Source organism: Pan troglodytes, chromosome 2 (genome assembly GCF_028858775.2).
Source record: "Pan troglodytes isolate AG18354 chromosome 2, NHGRI_mPanTro3-v2.0_pri, whole genome shotgun sequence".
NCBI lineage: Eukaryota > Metazoa > Chordata > Mammalia > Primates > Hominidae > Pan > Pan troglodytes.
In genome coordinates this window covers 36,040,496-36,055,813 of record NC_086015.1, presented here as the reverse complement: position 1 = coordinate 36,055,813, position 15,318 = coordinate 36,040,496, and the positions used below count along the sequence as shown (strand labels likewise).

The 15,318-nt window shown below is 39.9% G+C and overlaps 1 non-coding gene across 1 annotated transcript; it reads right to left on the bottom strand.

The window, feature by feature from the left end:
* Window positions 1-525: 525 nt before the first annotated feature.
* On the bottom strand, window positions 526-651 carry LOC112208826 (small nucleolar RNA SNORA25). Its single transcript, XR_002943380.1, has one exon. It is a non-coding gene; the product is annotated as a small nucleolar RNA SNORA25 (small nucleolar RNA).
* Window positions 652-15,318: the final 14,667 nt, after the last annotated feature.

The following is a 15,318-nucleotide window of genomic DNA, read 5'->3' as shown; positions in this document are numbered from 1 at the left end:
GACTTTTTAGACTGTGCTCACCCACATCTTTCTAAGGGCTCTTTCCCTGGACTCATGTAGCTTCCTCCTAAGACTGTGGAAAGCAATACTTTGCAAAGGCTCGAGGGAACACTGCAGATCTCTGGAACTCTCTCTTGGTACAACTTCCTTATCTCTGGTACATTGCTCCATAAATTGTGGATATTTTCTAAAATTTTTCTCTGTTCTGATATAAAAACATTTCACAGCAGTATTTTCTCTCTAAGATGTCAGGACAATGCTCCCTTTCCCTTAAGTTGCAGAGTCTTTCCTAGGATATATGAAGTCTGTTTTCACTCCTCCATGAAGCAGTGAGCTCTTTCAAGGCCTGGGATTGTCACTGGGCAGATATGTGGGCTGTTCTTCTCTCCCTCCGCTGCAGAGGAAGTGTCAGATTTCCCCCCTCAGGCTGAGAGACAACTGGGTGGAGGTTGATCTGCACTCTCCCCAGAGCAATTTCTGGTGCCTAGTGGATTCTCTTTTATCATTTTTTTTCTTTTTCTTTTTTCTTATATCTCCTCAAGAAAACATAGCACCATCAAATGCCATGGCATCCTATAGAGAACTTCCATCTTTGGTCACAGTGTAGAGCTCTTGGTTTCACAGCCTCACAAGCCCTCTTTGAAATGACCTATCTTTTCTTGTTAAAAAAATTAAAAAAAAATTTTTTTTAGAGATGGGGGTCTTGCTATGTTGCCCAGTCTGGTCTTGTACTCCTGGCCTCAAACCCTCCCAAAGTGCTGGGATTACAGGCATGAGCCACCACACCTGGCCCTTAGTGGGCTTTCTGAAAGAAGCAAAACTTTTTTCCTGTTTTCATTGTAGGATTTTCTGACTGCAATACCAGTTCAAGAACATGCCTAAACAAATGAAAGCTTCTGCAGAGGGCAGTGCAGTCACAGAAGGCTGACTGCCTCCTGCTTGTGTAACCAGCTCTCCCAGTGAGCCGGCAGTTCCTGTTCTCTCTGTCACACGGGGTACATAAGGGAGCTTTTCTTCCAGCATGTACTGTTCTAGGGGTACTGTCTGACAGGATACTCATCTCCCAAGATGCCCCTGGGCTAGGCAGTGGATACATCAAGTCCTAGTAGTTGTCACTGAATGGTTACAGAAAGAGGCAGGTGGGGGTTGGGGGTAGTAAGGTAAAACTTTGGTTTAGATCAGTTTAGATCAAGCCAGCCTGTCTATACTAGTAGGACTTCTGCCTAGTTGCTTGGTTAGAATGAGGATAAGTAAGCTCCTCGTGGCTGTCCATGGTTCAAGAGCCGAGTGAGTATCATCAGGAATGTGGGTTTTTTTCTTTTTCTTTTTTTTTTTTTTGAGACACGAGTCTCACTCTGTTGCCCAGGCTGGAGTGCAGTGGTGCCATCATGGCTCACTGCAGCCTGAAACTCCTGGGCTCAAGCAATCCTCCTGCCTCAGACTCCTAAAGTGGTGGGACTACAGGCATGAGCTACCATCCCTGGCCTATGAATGTGTTTACTGTTAGTGTCCCAACACATTGCATTTAGTGGAAATGTCTCTCAGATTTTGGCATGTGGTCTTCCTTATCTATCACTCCTTTCAGGGAGCAGCATCTTACTAAGTTGGGAAGGCACTGGTGGTTTACCCCATGGTAACCTTGAGGCAATCTAAGGATTTTTTATTTGGTTCTGGAGGAATTGGAAAACCCGTGAGCTTTCCAGGCAGAAGTGGTGAGTTAGCTGGATTATAGGTCAGAATTGTGCCACCTGGGCAGTGGCAATTGGAATGCAGAGGAATCAATAGTTCCTTGTTTTTTCTCTTAAATTTGTTTTTGGCTGGGTGCAATGGCTCATGTCTGTAATCCCAGCACTTTTGGAAACCAACGCAGGAGGATGGCTTAAGGCCAGAGGTTTGAGACCAGCCCAGGCAACATAGCGAGATCCATCTCTACTAAAAATTAAAAAGATTAGCCGGGCGTGGTGTCACATGCCTGCCATCCCAGCTACTCAGGAGGCGAAGGCAAGAGGATTGCTTGAGCCCAGGAGATGGAGGCTGCAGTGATCTAGGAATGTGCCACTGCACCCCAGCCTAGGTGACAAAGCAAGACCCTGTCTAAAAAAATTTTTTTAAATTGTGATAAAATATACATAATGAAGTATGCAGAGTAGTTAGATTCATGAAGACAGAAAGTATAACAGTGGTCACCAAAGACTGGGGGGAGCGTGGAATGGGGAGTTACTGTTTGATGGATACAGAGTTTCAATTTGGGAAGATGAAAACAGTTCTGGAGATAGATGGTAGTGATGGTTGCACCATGTGAATGTGACTTAATGCCACCCAATTGTACACTTAAAAATGGTTACAATGATACATTTTATATCATAATATTTTAACTTCTATTATCTGTCTCTATAAATTCGCGTCTAATTTTTTGCTTTTTAAATCTGTGAAGATAGCATAGGTTCTTTTCCTACCAGGAAGTTGGAGGATAGAGGGAAGAGATATTCCTTCCAAACCTATTATTTTTCTCTATTTTTATTTAAAGAATTAGTGTCTGATCCTATTTTATGAATTAACATGTCTGATTTTTTTTTTTTTTTTTTTTGAGACAGAGTTTCACTCTTATTGACCAGGCTGGAGTGCAGTGGCGTGGTATCAGCCCCCTGCATCCTCTGCCTCCCAAGTTCAAGCCATTCTCCTGCCTCAGCTTCCTGAGTAGCTAGGATTACAGGCGTGTACCACCATGTCCAGCTAATTTTTGTATTTTTAGTAGAGACAGGATTTGGTCATGTTGGCCAAGCTGGTCTCGAACTCTTGAGCTCCAGTGATCCGCCTGCCTTTGCCTCCAAAAGTGCTGGGATTACAGGCATGAGCCACTGTGCCCAGCCTGATTCTTTAGAGTTGTAAGTTTTTGTTTTATTATATTTTTTCTATAAAGTACATTTTCTTTCTTTCTTTTCTTTTTAAAATAATTTTCTTCGGGCAGGTTCCCAAACCAGAGCAGGCTCAGACTCCTCTATGAAGTACTTTTATGGTATATCCTACCGCCCCACTCTCCTATCTCCTCATTTTCTCTGGTGTGGCTAGCTGTATGTGTGATGTGAATGTCTGAGTGTAGACACTGCTGCTTCCATGAAACAACTTCAGTTAACAGTTATGGGAAAACCCCATGTTCATGTATTAAAGTCCTGTTACTAGAATTATCACTCTGTGAATTTATATACATGATAACTTCTTTTTCTCAGCTCTGGAATAATAGCTGTATACTTGATATTTATTTTGATATATTTTGCAAATTTATGTAGTTGTAAATTGATTTACCATGTATTGATTAAGCCTGATTTTCATAGACACTGTCTGATATAGTGTGGATAAGTCTAAATTCAGCAATACTGACTTTGCAAAGTGACCATGAAATTGTTACATATTGGCTGATACAATATCTTGACTGACATTGACTCACTGATTATAGTATATTAGGTGATGAAATGGAGACAAATTAGTATCTCCCTTGCAGGTACAGGGCAGTAAAATTATTTATTTTCTTGGAAAGCACTGTGATGAGCATCACTTTCTTCAGCTGGAAATCTTAGTGTTGATTCTTCTTCTGTTCTGGAGCCTGTGATTGATTGGACTCTAATTATTGACAACTTTTCTAGGAAGTCTCAGAGCTTTTAGAGGGGAGAGTATTTACATTTGGTAGAAAATCTTTTTTTTTTTTTTTTTTTGCTACAGGGTCTCGCTCTGTCACCCAGGCTGGAGTGCAGTGGAGCCATCTCTGCTCACTGCAGCCTCGGCCTCCCGGACTCAAGTGATCCTCCCATCTCAGCCTCCCTCTCAGCTGGGACTACAGGCTGGGGCCACCATACCTGGCTAATCTTTTTATTTTTTGTAGAGATGGAGTCTTGCTAATATGGTTTGGCTCTGTGTCCCCACCCAAATCTCACCTCTAATTGTAATCCCCGTAATCCCTACACGTCAAAGGTGGGATCAGGTGGAGGTAATTGGCTCATGGGGGCAGTTTCCCCTGTGCTGTTCTCCTGATAGTGAGTGAGGCTCATGAGATCTGATGGTTTTATAAGCATCTGGCATTTCCCCTGCTTGCACTCACTCCATCCTTCTGCCCTGTGAAGAATTGCCTACTTCTTTGCCAGCCGCCATGATTGTAAGTTTCCTAAGGTGTCCCTAGCAATGTAGAACTGTGAGTCAATTAAACCTCTTCCTTTATAAATTACCCAGTCTTGGATATTTCTTCATAACAGTGTGAGAATGGACTAATATCCTTGCTATGTTGCCCAGGCTGATCTCAAACTCCTGGGCTCAAGCAATCCTCCTGCCTCAGCCTCCCAAAATGCTGGGATCACAGGCATGAGCCACTGCACCTGGCCTGATAGAAATTCTTAATTTCTCACCTTTCCTCTTTCTTTACACTAAAGAATAAGAAAAGCCAATAACAATGGCTGCTATTGGCTTACTGTCTTAAAGGCAGATAAGTCTTCCCACTTTGGGGCCAAATGTCTCATAAAACCTATCATAGAGTGTATGAATACCGTTAATGAAACTCTGTCTCTTTTTTACACAATCTAGGGAAGTTAATATCACTTGTGGCTGACAATAAATTTGTATCTGGATATTCTTATAAATTTTCTAATACAGCATTTATTGGCTGCAATACAGAGTTATATCACCCTTTTACTAGAAAGGAGATATTTCTCTGCATTCCATGTACTCCTTCAACAAGTATTTTTTGAGTGCCTTCTAGGTGCCAGCTACTTTATAATTAAATTCCTAATCTTAGGACTGGCATCCGTGGTTTGTCAGATTTTAAATTCCACAGGATCATGTAAGTTCAAGTTAATTAATTCTAGGTACTAAAAAATAAGACTTCCTGTTAAGACAAAAATTAATTTTACAAGATTAATATAGATATTTGAAAGGCTTCTTGGAATTGAAACAGCTCTTAAGACCTTCAAATTTTGACAGGTTGAACCAAAATGATTCAACAACAGCAAAAAACCACTGAGCTTTAATATACGTTTCAAATTGTTTTATGATATCAGAAATAATAGGAGAACTGTTCAGTAACACACAACTTGTAAAATCTAAAAACATTTTAAAGGAAATTCATCACATTATAATTTGACAAGCCCCTAAATATGACTACTGAAAACAGGCACTAATAACTGGAATGACTGTTTTACATTTTATTGCTGATAGCGAATGGGTCTTGAGTAAAGATGCGAATTTTCTTTCAATGGTCCTCCAACAACAACAAATCTTATTTTATAAAATTCCATATTAATGGAGAGTTCATTTGAGAGTAAGCCAACTGTAATTTTTCCTAAGGTTTTCAAACAAGAATCCAAAACATACATCCATTGAATTGAAGTCTAACACAATTCGTTATCCTAGAAACATTAAAGAGCTGGAGATTAATAGTGTTATCACCTCAACTTAAGTCAACTGTTCAATAGAATTAAAAATTGGAGATGTAGTAATTCTCATATTCTTGTTTCTTTTCATATTCACAAAAAAAATCCAGTGTCCTATTTAAGTGGCATTTCAACTTAAGCTAAAACTTAATTCTTCTTCTTTTCCTGCTTTGCTTTCTTTTGGTGGAGGAGGGGTCATGCAAGAAGGAACTTAGTCCTAAAAACAAAATATATAGATTGCCATAGATTTTATTTCATTTTATTTATTGTTTTTTTGTCATTTTTCTTTTTACTTATTTAATTTTTAATTAATTAATTAATTAATTATTTTTAGACAGAGTCTCACTCTGTCGCCCAGGCTGGAGTGGCATGATCTCGGCTCACTGCAACCTCTGCCTCCCGGGTTCAAGAGATTCTCCCACCTTAGCCTCCTGAGTAGCTGGGATTACAGGTGCCCCCCATCGTGCCTGACTAATTTTTGTATTTTTAGTAGAGATGGGGTTTTGCCATGTTGGCCAGGCTGGTCTTGAACTCCTGACCTCAAGTGATCCACCTGCCTTGGTCTCCCAAAGTGTTGGGATTACAGGCATGAGCTTTCATGCCCGGCCTATTTATTTTTAAAATAGAGATGGGGTCTTATTATATTGCCCAGGTTGGTCTCAAACTCCTGGGCTTCAGCAATCCTCCTGCCTCAGCCTCCCAAAGTACTGGAATTATAGGCATGAACTACCACGCCTGGTCAGCCTTAAGATTTCAAAGGAGCAATTCTTAAAATGACTCATCTTTCCTATATATCTGGGTTTAATTCCGAAATATTCTAAGATTTCAAACTCATTTTTCTATTGCATTTATATTTCTTATTTCTCATTGCTTTTAAGAGGAAATGCATTTCCTATGTTAGCTTTATCCTCGAGTCTATTTCTGAATATTTGTTGAAAAAAGTTACTAACATCAGAATTTTATGGATTCTTTTAGTATATTAAAAGCCTTTTGGCTGGGCACGGTGGCTTACGCCTGTAATCCCAGCACTTTGGGAGGCCGAGGTGGGTGGATCACATGAGGTCAGGAGTTCGAGACCAGCCTGGCCAACTTAGTGAAATCCCATCTCTACTAAAAATACAAAAATTAGCCGGGCGTATGCCTGTAGTCCCAGCTACTTGGGAGGCTGAGGCAGGAGAATCACTTGAAACTGGGGGGCAGAGGTTGCAGTGAGCCAAGATCACGCCACTGCACTCCAGCCTGGGTGACAGAGTGAGACTCTGTCTCGAAAAAAAAATAAATAAAATTATTTAAGAAGCCTTTCAGGTTAAATAACTGAAGAGAATCTAAAAATATTGTTGCAAGAAGTAGGCTGCTGATTCAAATCACATCTTTAAAAAAAATCCAACATATGAAAATAAAAAAGTTTTAAATACCAATGACCTTGATTTCATCTATGGGCTTAAGATACATTTTAGATTCAAATATGATAAACACAGTTACTCTCCCTGAAATTGCAAAATAGTGAAGTCTTTTTCATTCTTGTTTGTCACTTAAGTTCTCCTCAATTGTTTTCTTTTTTCTTTTTCTTTTCTTTTTTTTTGAGATGGAGTCTCTCTTGGTCGCCCAGGCTAGAGTGCAGTGTCACGACTCAGCTCACTCCAACCTCTGCCTCCCAGGTTCAAGCAATTCTGCCTCAGCCTCTCCAGTAACTGGGATTACAGGCACCTGCCACAACGCCAGGCTAATCTTTTTGTATTTTTAGTAGAGACGAGGTTTTACCATGTTAGGCAGGCTGGTCTCGAACTCCTGACCTCAGGTGATCCACCCGCCTCGGCCTCCCAAAGTGCTGGGATTACAGGTGTGAGCCACCATGCCCAGCCTCCTCAATTATTTTCAATCTTTCTATTTCCCTTGTCAAAATATTTCATATAATCTTATCATTCCCTTGAGATAAGGAATTGCTGTTGGAGAAAATGTGATTCCAAACAGAGAATATTTTATGTAACTTAAGGGTTTTGCTTAGTAATTTTTTATTTATTTATTTTTTTTACAGTCCAGAGGTCTTTTATTTTTTTTAACACCTATTATGCCATGAATTCATAGGGAATAGGTTCCAGCAGCTCAGGCTACTTCCCATTGGTTCTCACAAAGTGTGCTTCTCTGGGTGGAGCAGGCAGGCGCTTCAGTTGAACCCAGGTACGTTTGTCTTTGGCTTCTTTCTTTTTCTGATCATTTTCCTTCACGCATTTTAGGAAGCGATCTCAGCCCTTAGAGTGCTTAATACGCTTAATACGCACATTAATTCTCTTGGCAAGAATCTTGCCCTTAACTTGTTTGTTTACCACAATGCCAGCAGCATGCTGGGTCACATTGTAGGCTCTTCCAGTTTAGCCATGGTGCCACTTGTGGGGCATTCCTTTTTGAACGGCGCCCATTCCCTTGATTTCCACAGTATCACCTTTCTTATAGATTCGCATACACGTGGCCAAAGGAACAACTCCATGTTTTCTAAAAGGCCTGGAGAACATGTATCAGATGTCTCTCCTCTTTCCCTTGGCGTTCGTCATTTTGGCAAATTACTGGAAGATGGCGGTTCTGGCCGAAAGGAAGCAGTAAAATTTTTATCACTTGCTTTCTTAAGAAAATTAGATATCATAAATTTAGCCTCTAACCTTCTTTGACATACTCTCTATTCTCATTTTATGACTCAGTCTCTTCTGTTTTATTTAATGGCTTAATAGAGTCATGTTTGAAACTGGGTGGAAAGCAATTTCAGGAAATGGTTTACAAGCTACTTTTAATGGGTACTGTTAGAGTGTTTATTGCTTTCAGATATAACATTATTATTAAAAATTATTTGTTGGTTGCTGATGGTTGTGCTTGGAGCTATGAGAGACATAAAGAAGCTGCAATCACTGTCCTGTGCCCCATTATGTGGCAAATAAAAACTATGTGTCTTTACGTGGTTTCTCTGGCTCTACCTGAGATATTTTCCCCTCTAGGGAATGGACATTGGTTACAGTGAGATGATGCATTTTCATCTTATTTTTATTGGCTCTCTTTTCATGAGTATTAGATTCGTTGGTAGTCAAGCTGAACTCCCTAAGAGGAAACACTAGGTCAGTGAAGTATATCAATGGCCTTTATAAGAACATGATGTTGATTCACGATTGCAAGACTTGCATTAGGGTTTGCCTTGCTCATATTGTTACCGGCAGAACATATCTGTATCTGTACAGGTCTGCAGCAACCTCAATTCTTGCCTCCTCAGAAGAAAGGATTTCACTGAGGGGGATAATGCAGAAGGAGAGACTGGGGCAAGTTTCTGAGCAGGAGTGAAAGTTTATTAAAAAGCCTTAGAACACCAACATGGCACATGTATACATATGTAACAAACCTGCACATTGTGCATATGTACCCTAAAACTTAGAGTATAATAATAATAAAATAAAATAAAAAAGCCTTAGAACAGGAATGAAAGGAAGGAAAGTATACTTGGAAGAGGGCCTGGCAGGCAACCTGAAAGGCAAGTGTGTGGTTTGACCTTTTGACCTGGGGTTTTATATGTTGGCATACTTCTGGGGTCTTGAATTTCTTCTTTCATCCCACTTACCTAACTCCTGAGAGCTTATCAGGAAACTGCTGATCACCAGTTTCAGGTGTTACCTATTATGAGGCTGCCTTTCACTGGTGCCGGCTGTGACCAATTATTACCGTAGCAGGGCAGTTAACAACAGCCTGACCATCACCTGATGGCCACCCAACATTCCTGGTGTGTGTGTGTGTGTGTGTGTGTGTGTGTGTGTGTGTGTCCTGACTAGCTACCTACTGTAACAATATCTGTAAGTAGATGTTTGAAATAATCTTAGAGATTAGAGTCATGAGTTTTGGAGGGGACAAATATTCAAACCTTCCATGTTCTCTCTTTTCTTCTACCTTCCATCAATTATTTCTCACAAAAGGGGCAGATTTCTTAGCCATAGAAAAGGAAAGATGACAAAAATGAAGAGGATACCAAACATGTTAAAATATAAAACAGGAGAGCAAGAGAGTCTATGGATACCAGAAGTTTCCAAACTCCTTAAAGAGCATAAAATGTAAAACCCACCTCTTTGTAACATTTCTTCCTATTTAAGAAAAGAGGAGAAATCAGTTTCATATTGTAATTTGATGTGTATATTGTGTGTGTATATGTGTATGTATGTATCCAAAACACAGATTTTACAAATCAATACTTGTGATGCATACTATTATCTATTCTGTGATTGATGGCTGGGATTTAAAGGTTGAAGTAAAGAGCCAAGATGACTTCTGGTCTTTGGTTTAAGCAATTGGGTTGGGTGGTAGTACTGTTTACTGAGATAGAGAAAATGCAAGAGGAAATGTTTTGAAAGTTTAGAGAGAAGAAAGTGAATGAAATAATGATTTCTGATTTGGCCTTTTATGTTTGAGTTCCTTAGTATAGTGGTTCTCAGACATTTTGACTGATCCTCAGTACATTTGACATGAAGACCAAGTTGACAGGCACACATTTATATCTGTAACACATACATTTATATCTATGAGTATGCACATGTGTATGTCCTCCTCCTTTAGCAGGAGCAACAAGAGCTCTGGCCTGAGATGGGGGTTGAAAGATGCCATCTTAAGAGAGGACTCAATGAAGTGTTAGGGCCATCATGAACAAGAAAGAAGTTCTCAATGTTTTCCTCATTTCCAGGTGGCACTCACTTCCAGAACCCAATGGCTAGTTATTTTGAAAAGACCAAGGCAGTGAATGTATTGGAGACAGTTGTTCCAGTCTCTCCATTCCTCTATCAGGAAAGATCAAGAAGGAAGAAGCTCAAGGTCTTCTCTTGCTTTGAGAAAAGCTAAATTGTGGAGTCTGAAGGGGGACCTCCATTTCTTGCTTAAAGTCTGAACACCCCTGCCCCTAACACATGCAAACCTGGGCACAGTGATGTGCACCTGTAGTCCCAGTTACTCTGGGGACTTGGGCAAGGGAATCACTTGAGCCCAGGAATTTGAGTCTGTAGTGGCTATTCATAGCCATAAATAGCCTGGCAACATAGTGAGACCCTGTCTGTTACAATAAAAAATAAAAATAAAATCTGAACACATTCAATTTTATTGATTAATTAAAAATGATTTTGAGTTAAACTTACTGAAAAATAATTGGAAAAGTTTAGCAAACACTTATTTCCAACATCAAGAATTATTAATTGTTAACGTTTGTCTTATTTGCTCCTAGTCTTTTCTTAGATGAATACAAAACATTATGGATAAAGCTAATGTCCCCTTGAATCATCACCTCAATCCCATTCCTCTCCCCTTCTCTGTGCCATCACTTCAGTTAGCATTTATGAATTTGATCTGCATCTTCTGATCCATATTTCATTGTTTTCGTACATAATTATAGCCAAGATATAGTATTCGCATTTTTAAGATTAATAAACCAAACATCGCATGTTCTCACTCATAAGTGGGAGTTGAACAGTGAGAACACATGGACACAGGGAGGGGAACATCACACACTGGGGCCTGTCAGGGGGTCGGGGGCAAAGGGAGGGAGAGCATTAGGGCAAATACCTAATGTAGATGATGGGTTGATGGCTGCAGCAAACCACCATGGTATGTGTATACCTATGTAACAAACCTGCATGTTCTGCACGTGTATCCCAGAACTTAAAGTATAATAATAAAAAAAAGAAAAAAAAAGTAATAAATGACTCCTCCACTGGCCACGGCTGTTATTTAGCAAGCTAGGGTCCTAGCATTCAAAGTTATGTCCTCTCTGAGTGAGAACAGACTTTCTGAGGGTGAGGAGATGGTGACTGTGCAAATCTGTATGGATGCCAGTGCAGGCATCTTTGGCCCAGGATGGAGGGCTGTTTCTGAGGAAGTGAAGTGGGCTCTATGGGGAACTGCAGTTCATGCCCGTTTCCTCAGCTTAGAGCTGTCTCAACTAAAAGTAGTAAAAGCTGTTCACCACCTGCAAAATGCAGCTGTGTGGGCTATTTTGAAACAAAGAGAGCGTTAGTATGGCGGTCATTTCCCCAGATCTCTCTTGGTTCACTAGGCAAAAGGTAATGCAGATATTAACGGTAGGGTTTTCTGCGTCTTTCTCTCACGGCCATTGCTGTGTGTGGTAGGAGGCATCCTGTTGCAATATACATTTAGGGTTTTTTTTAGAACCATATAGTTCCTTTAAGGGCTCCTTTAATCATATCAATCTGGATTGTAAGTTGAAGCTAACAGTCCTCCAGCTATAGTAAGGAGAAAGACATTCCTCAAAGAATATTATGGCTTAGCCGGGCATGGTGGCATGCACCTATAATTCCACTGCTTTGGGAGGCAGAAGGATTGCTTGACACCAGGAGTTTGAAACTAGCCTGGGCAACACAGTGAGACCCTATCTCTATATAAAATTCAAAAAGTTAGCTGGGCATGGTGGCTCATGTCTATAGTCCTAGCTACTTGGGAGGATGAGGCAGGAGGACCACTTGAGCCTAGCAGTTTAAGGTTACAGTGAACTATGATTGTGACATTGCACCCCAGCTTGGGGCACAGAGTGGGATCCTGTCTCAAAAAAAATCTATATATCTCTATCTCTATCTCTATCTCTATCTATCTATCTATCTATCTATCTATCTATGTCTATATATATAAAGGCTCCATATATCATGTTTAGCCAGAGACTTTGGCATGTATAGCAAAGACCAGAGCAGGTCTGAGCCATCCACACAACCCTGGCTGATGGAGTCTGTGTGTGTGTGCAGCGGATACTCAAGAAAGCCTGATGGCTCTGCTAGACCAAGAAAAGAAGAGACACAAAATCAGGAATGAAAGAGAGGACATTACTACTGACCTTATAGAAGTAAAATGAATTGTAAGGGAATATTATGAATAACTGTTAGACAACAGATGAATTAGACAAATTCCTAGGAAGATGTAAATTACTGGCTTGGAAAAAATAGAAAAGCTTGATAGACCTACAAGTAAAGAAATTGAACTGGTAATTAAAAATCTTCCCACAAAGAAATGCTCATGCCCAAATAACTTCCCTAGTGAATGCTATCAAATATTTAAATAACAAATACTAGTAGCTTACAAGTTCTTTCAGAAAATAGAGGAGGAAGGAACACTTCCCAGCTCATTCAATGAGGGCAGCATTAACCTGATACAAAAGCCAAAGATGACATGAGAAGAGAAAACTACAGACCAATATTCCTCATGAACGTAGGCCCCAAAATTCTTAATAAAATCCTATCAAACCAAAGTCAGCAACATAAAAAAAGGATCATATACCATGACCAATAATATCCCAAGAAATGCAATATTCCTGTATCCCAGAAGTGCAAGGTTGAATTAACATTCAAAAATCAATTAATGTGATATACCATATTAATAAAAGTCAAAACTGATATGATCATCTTCACAGATGCAGAAAAAACATTGGAAGAAATTCAGCACCAATTCATGATAAAAACCCTCAACAAACAAGATAGAGGGGTCCTTCCTCATTCTGATAAAGGCATCTACAAATAACCTAGGGCTAATATCATATTTAATGGTATAGGACTGAATGTTTTCCTCCTAAGATCATGAACAAGGTGAGACTGTCTACTCCCACCACTTCTGTTCAGCTCTATACTGGAGGTTCTAGCCAGTATAATGAGGCCAAAAATGAAAAAGACATCCATGTTGCAAAAGAGAAGTAGGACTTTTTAAATTCACAGATGATATAATCCTTTATGTAGAAAATTGGAAGAAATCCACAAAAACACAAATCTAGAACTAATAAATTAGCAATGTTGCAAGAGACAAAAGCAATATACAAAGCTAATTATATTTCCATGTTCTAGCAACAAACTATTCAAAGATGAAATTAAGAAAATAATTCCGGCCGGGCACGGTAGCTCATGCCTCTAATCCCAGCACTTTGGGAGGCCGAGGCAGGTGGTCAGGAGTTCTAGACCAGCCTGGGCAACATGGTAAAACCCTGTCTCTACTAAAAATACAAAAATTCGCCTGGCATGGTGGCAGGCGCGTGTAATCCCAGCTACTGGGGGGGCTGAGGCAGGACTTGAACCTGGGAGGTGGAGGTTGCAGTGAGCCAAGATCATGCCATCGCACTCCAGCCTGAGGGACAAGAGTGAGACTTTGTCTCAAAAAAACAACAACAAAAAATTCCATTCACAATACGTAAATAAAATCAAAAGGAACAAAATACTTAGGAAAAAATGATCAAAAGTAGTGCTAGATATATACACTGAAAACAATAAAATATTGAAAATATTGCTGAGAGAAATTAAAGAAGATATAAATAAACATCATGTGATGGGTTGGAAGACTCAACTTTGTTAAAGGGTGATTTTCCCTAAATTGATTTACATTCAACAGAATTCTTCTCAAAATCCCAAGCAGGCTATTTTTTTGTAGCAATTGATAAGCTGATCATAAAATTTATATGGAAATACCAAGGACCTTGCAGAGCCCAAACTGTTTTGAGAAGGAAGAATGACACTGGAGAACTTATACAACTCAATGTCAAAATTTACCATTAAAATGACAGTAATCAAGACAGTGTGATATTAGGGTATTGGATAAGCATAGGCATGTACAGTAGGCCTCTCTTTTCTGTGGTTTCGATTTCTGCAGTTACCCATGGTCTACTATAGCCCAAAAATATTAAGTGGAAAATCCCAGAAATAAACAGTTTATCGGTTTAAGATTCTTATCATAGTATGCTCTTGTAATTGGCCCACTTATTATTATTGGTGTTAGTCTCTTACTGTGCCTAATTTATAAATTAAACTTTACCAGAAAGTTTACATATATAGGAAATGCCAGTATAGAAAAAAATATAGAATGTATAGGGTTCTGTACTATCTGCAGTTTCAGGTATCCACTGAGGGGTCTTGGAATATATCCCTTGCCAATGAGAAGAAACTATTGTAAGGCAATGAAGCAGGACTGAGAATGCAGCAATAAACTATATTAAATTAATTTTCACCAGCGGTTCTAAGACAATTTTGGAGGGGAAGTATAGTCTTTTCAACAAATTGAGATGGAGCAGGGGGTTCTTTTAGGGGCTTGTGGGTGGCCCAAGCATGGAAATAAAGAAAAGTCTTGAGTTCCTTCAAGGGACATTCCGGGCACCTATCTAGCTGTATTAGTCAGTCTTCACACCGCTAATAAAGGCATACCTGAGACAGGGTAATTTATAAAGGAAAGAGGTTTAATGGACTCACAGTTTCACATGGCTGGGGAGGCCTCACAATTGTGGCGGAAGATAAAGGAAGAGCACACGGACATCTTACATGGCAGCAGGCAAGAGGGCATGTTCTGGGAAACTCCCCCTTATAAGACCATGAGATCGTGTGAGACTTATTCATTATCACAAATACAGCAAGGGAGAGACTCGCCCCCATGATTCAATTACCTCCCATTGGGTCCCTCCCAGGACACGTGGGAATTATGGGAGCTACAATTCAAGATGAGTTTTGGATGGATCACAGCCAAACCATATCACTAGCCTTGAAAAGTAAATGAGCAACTTGATAAGCAAGAAGTTAAGAGTAGCTTAAAACAGGAGCCACAGAAGCTAAAGTCAGGAGATGCTTGATTCCCTATAGAAACTAAAGATATCTTAACATATGTACCTGAGTTGTTTTTCAGAAACCCAGACCTCCATCAAACAGATCCACTGGCACACAGATGTCAAATATGAGGGACTTGAGGACTGAACTCTGACCACCGCTATTTGTTTTAGATGTCTTCCTAGGCAGTCTGGCAGAAGTCACACTCCCAGGCCAGAATTAACGTTCTTTTCTGCTGATCCCAAATTTTTAGACAAAGCTTTGTGTCCTTTAATCACAAATCAGAATTTTTTTTTTTTTGCAGCATCTTGCTCTGTCAC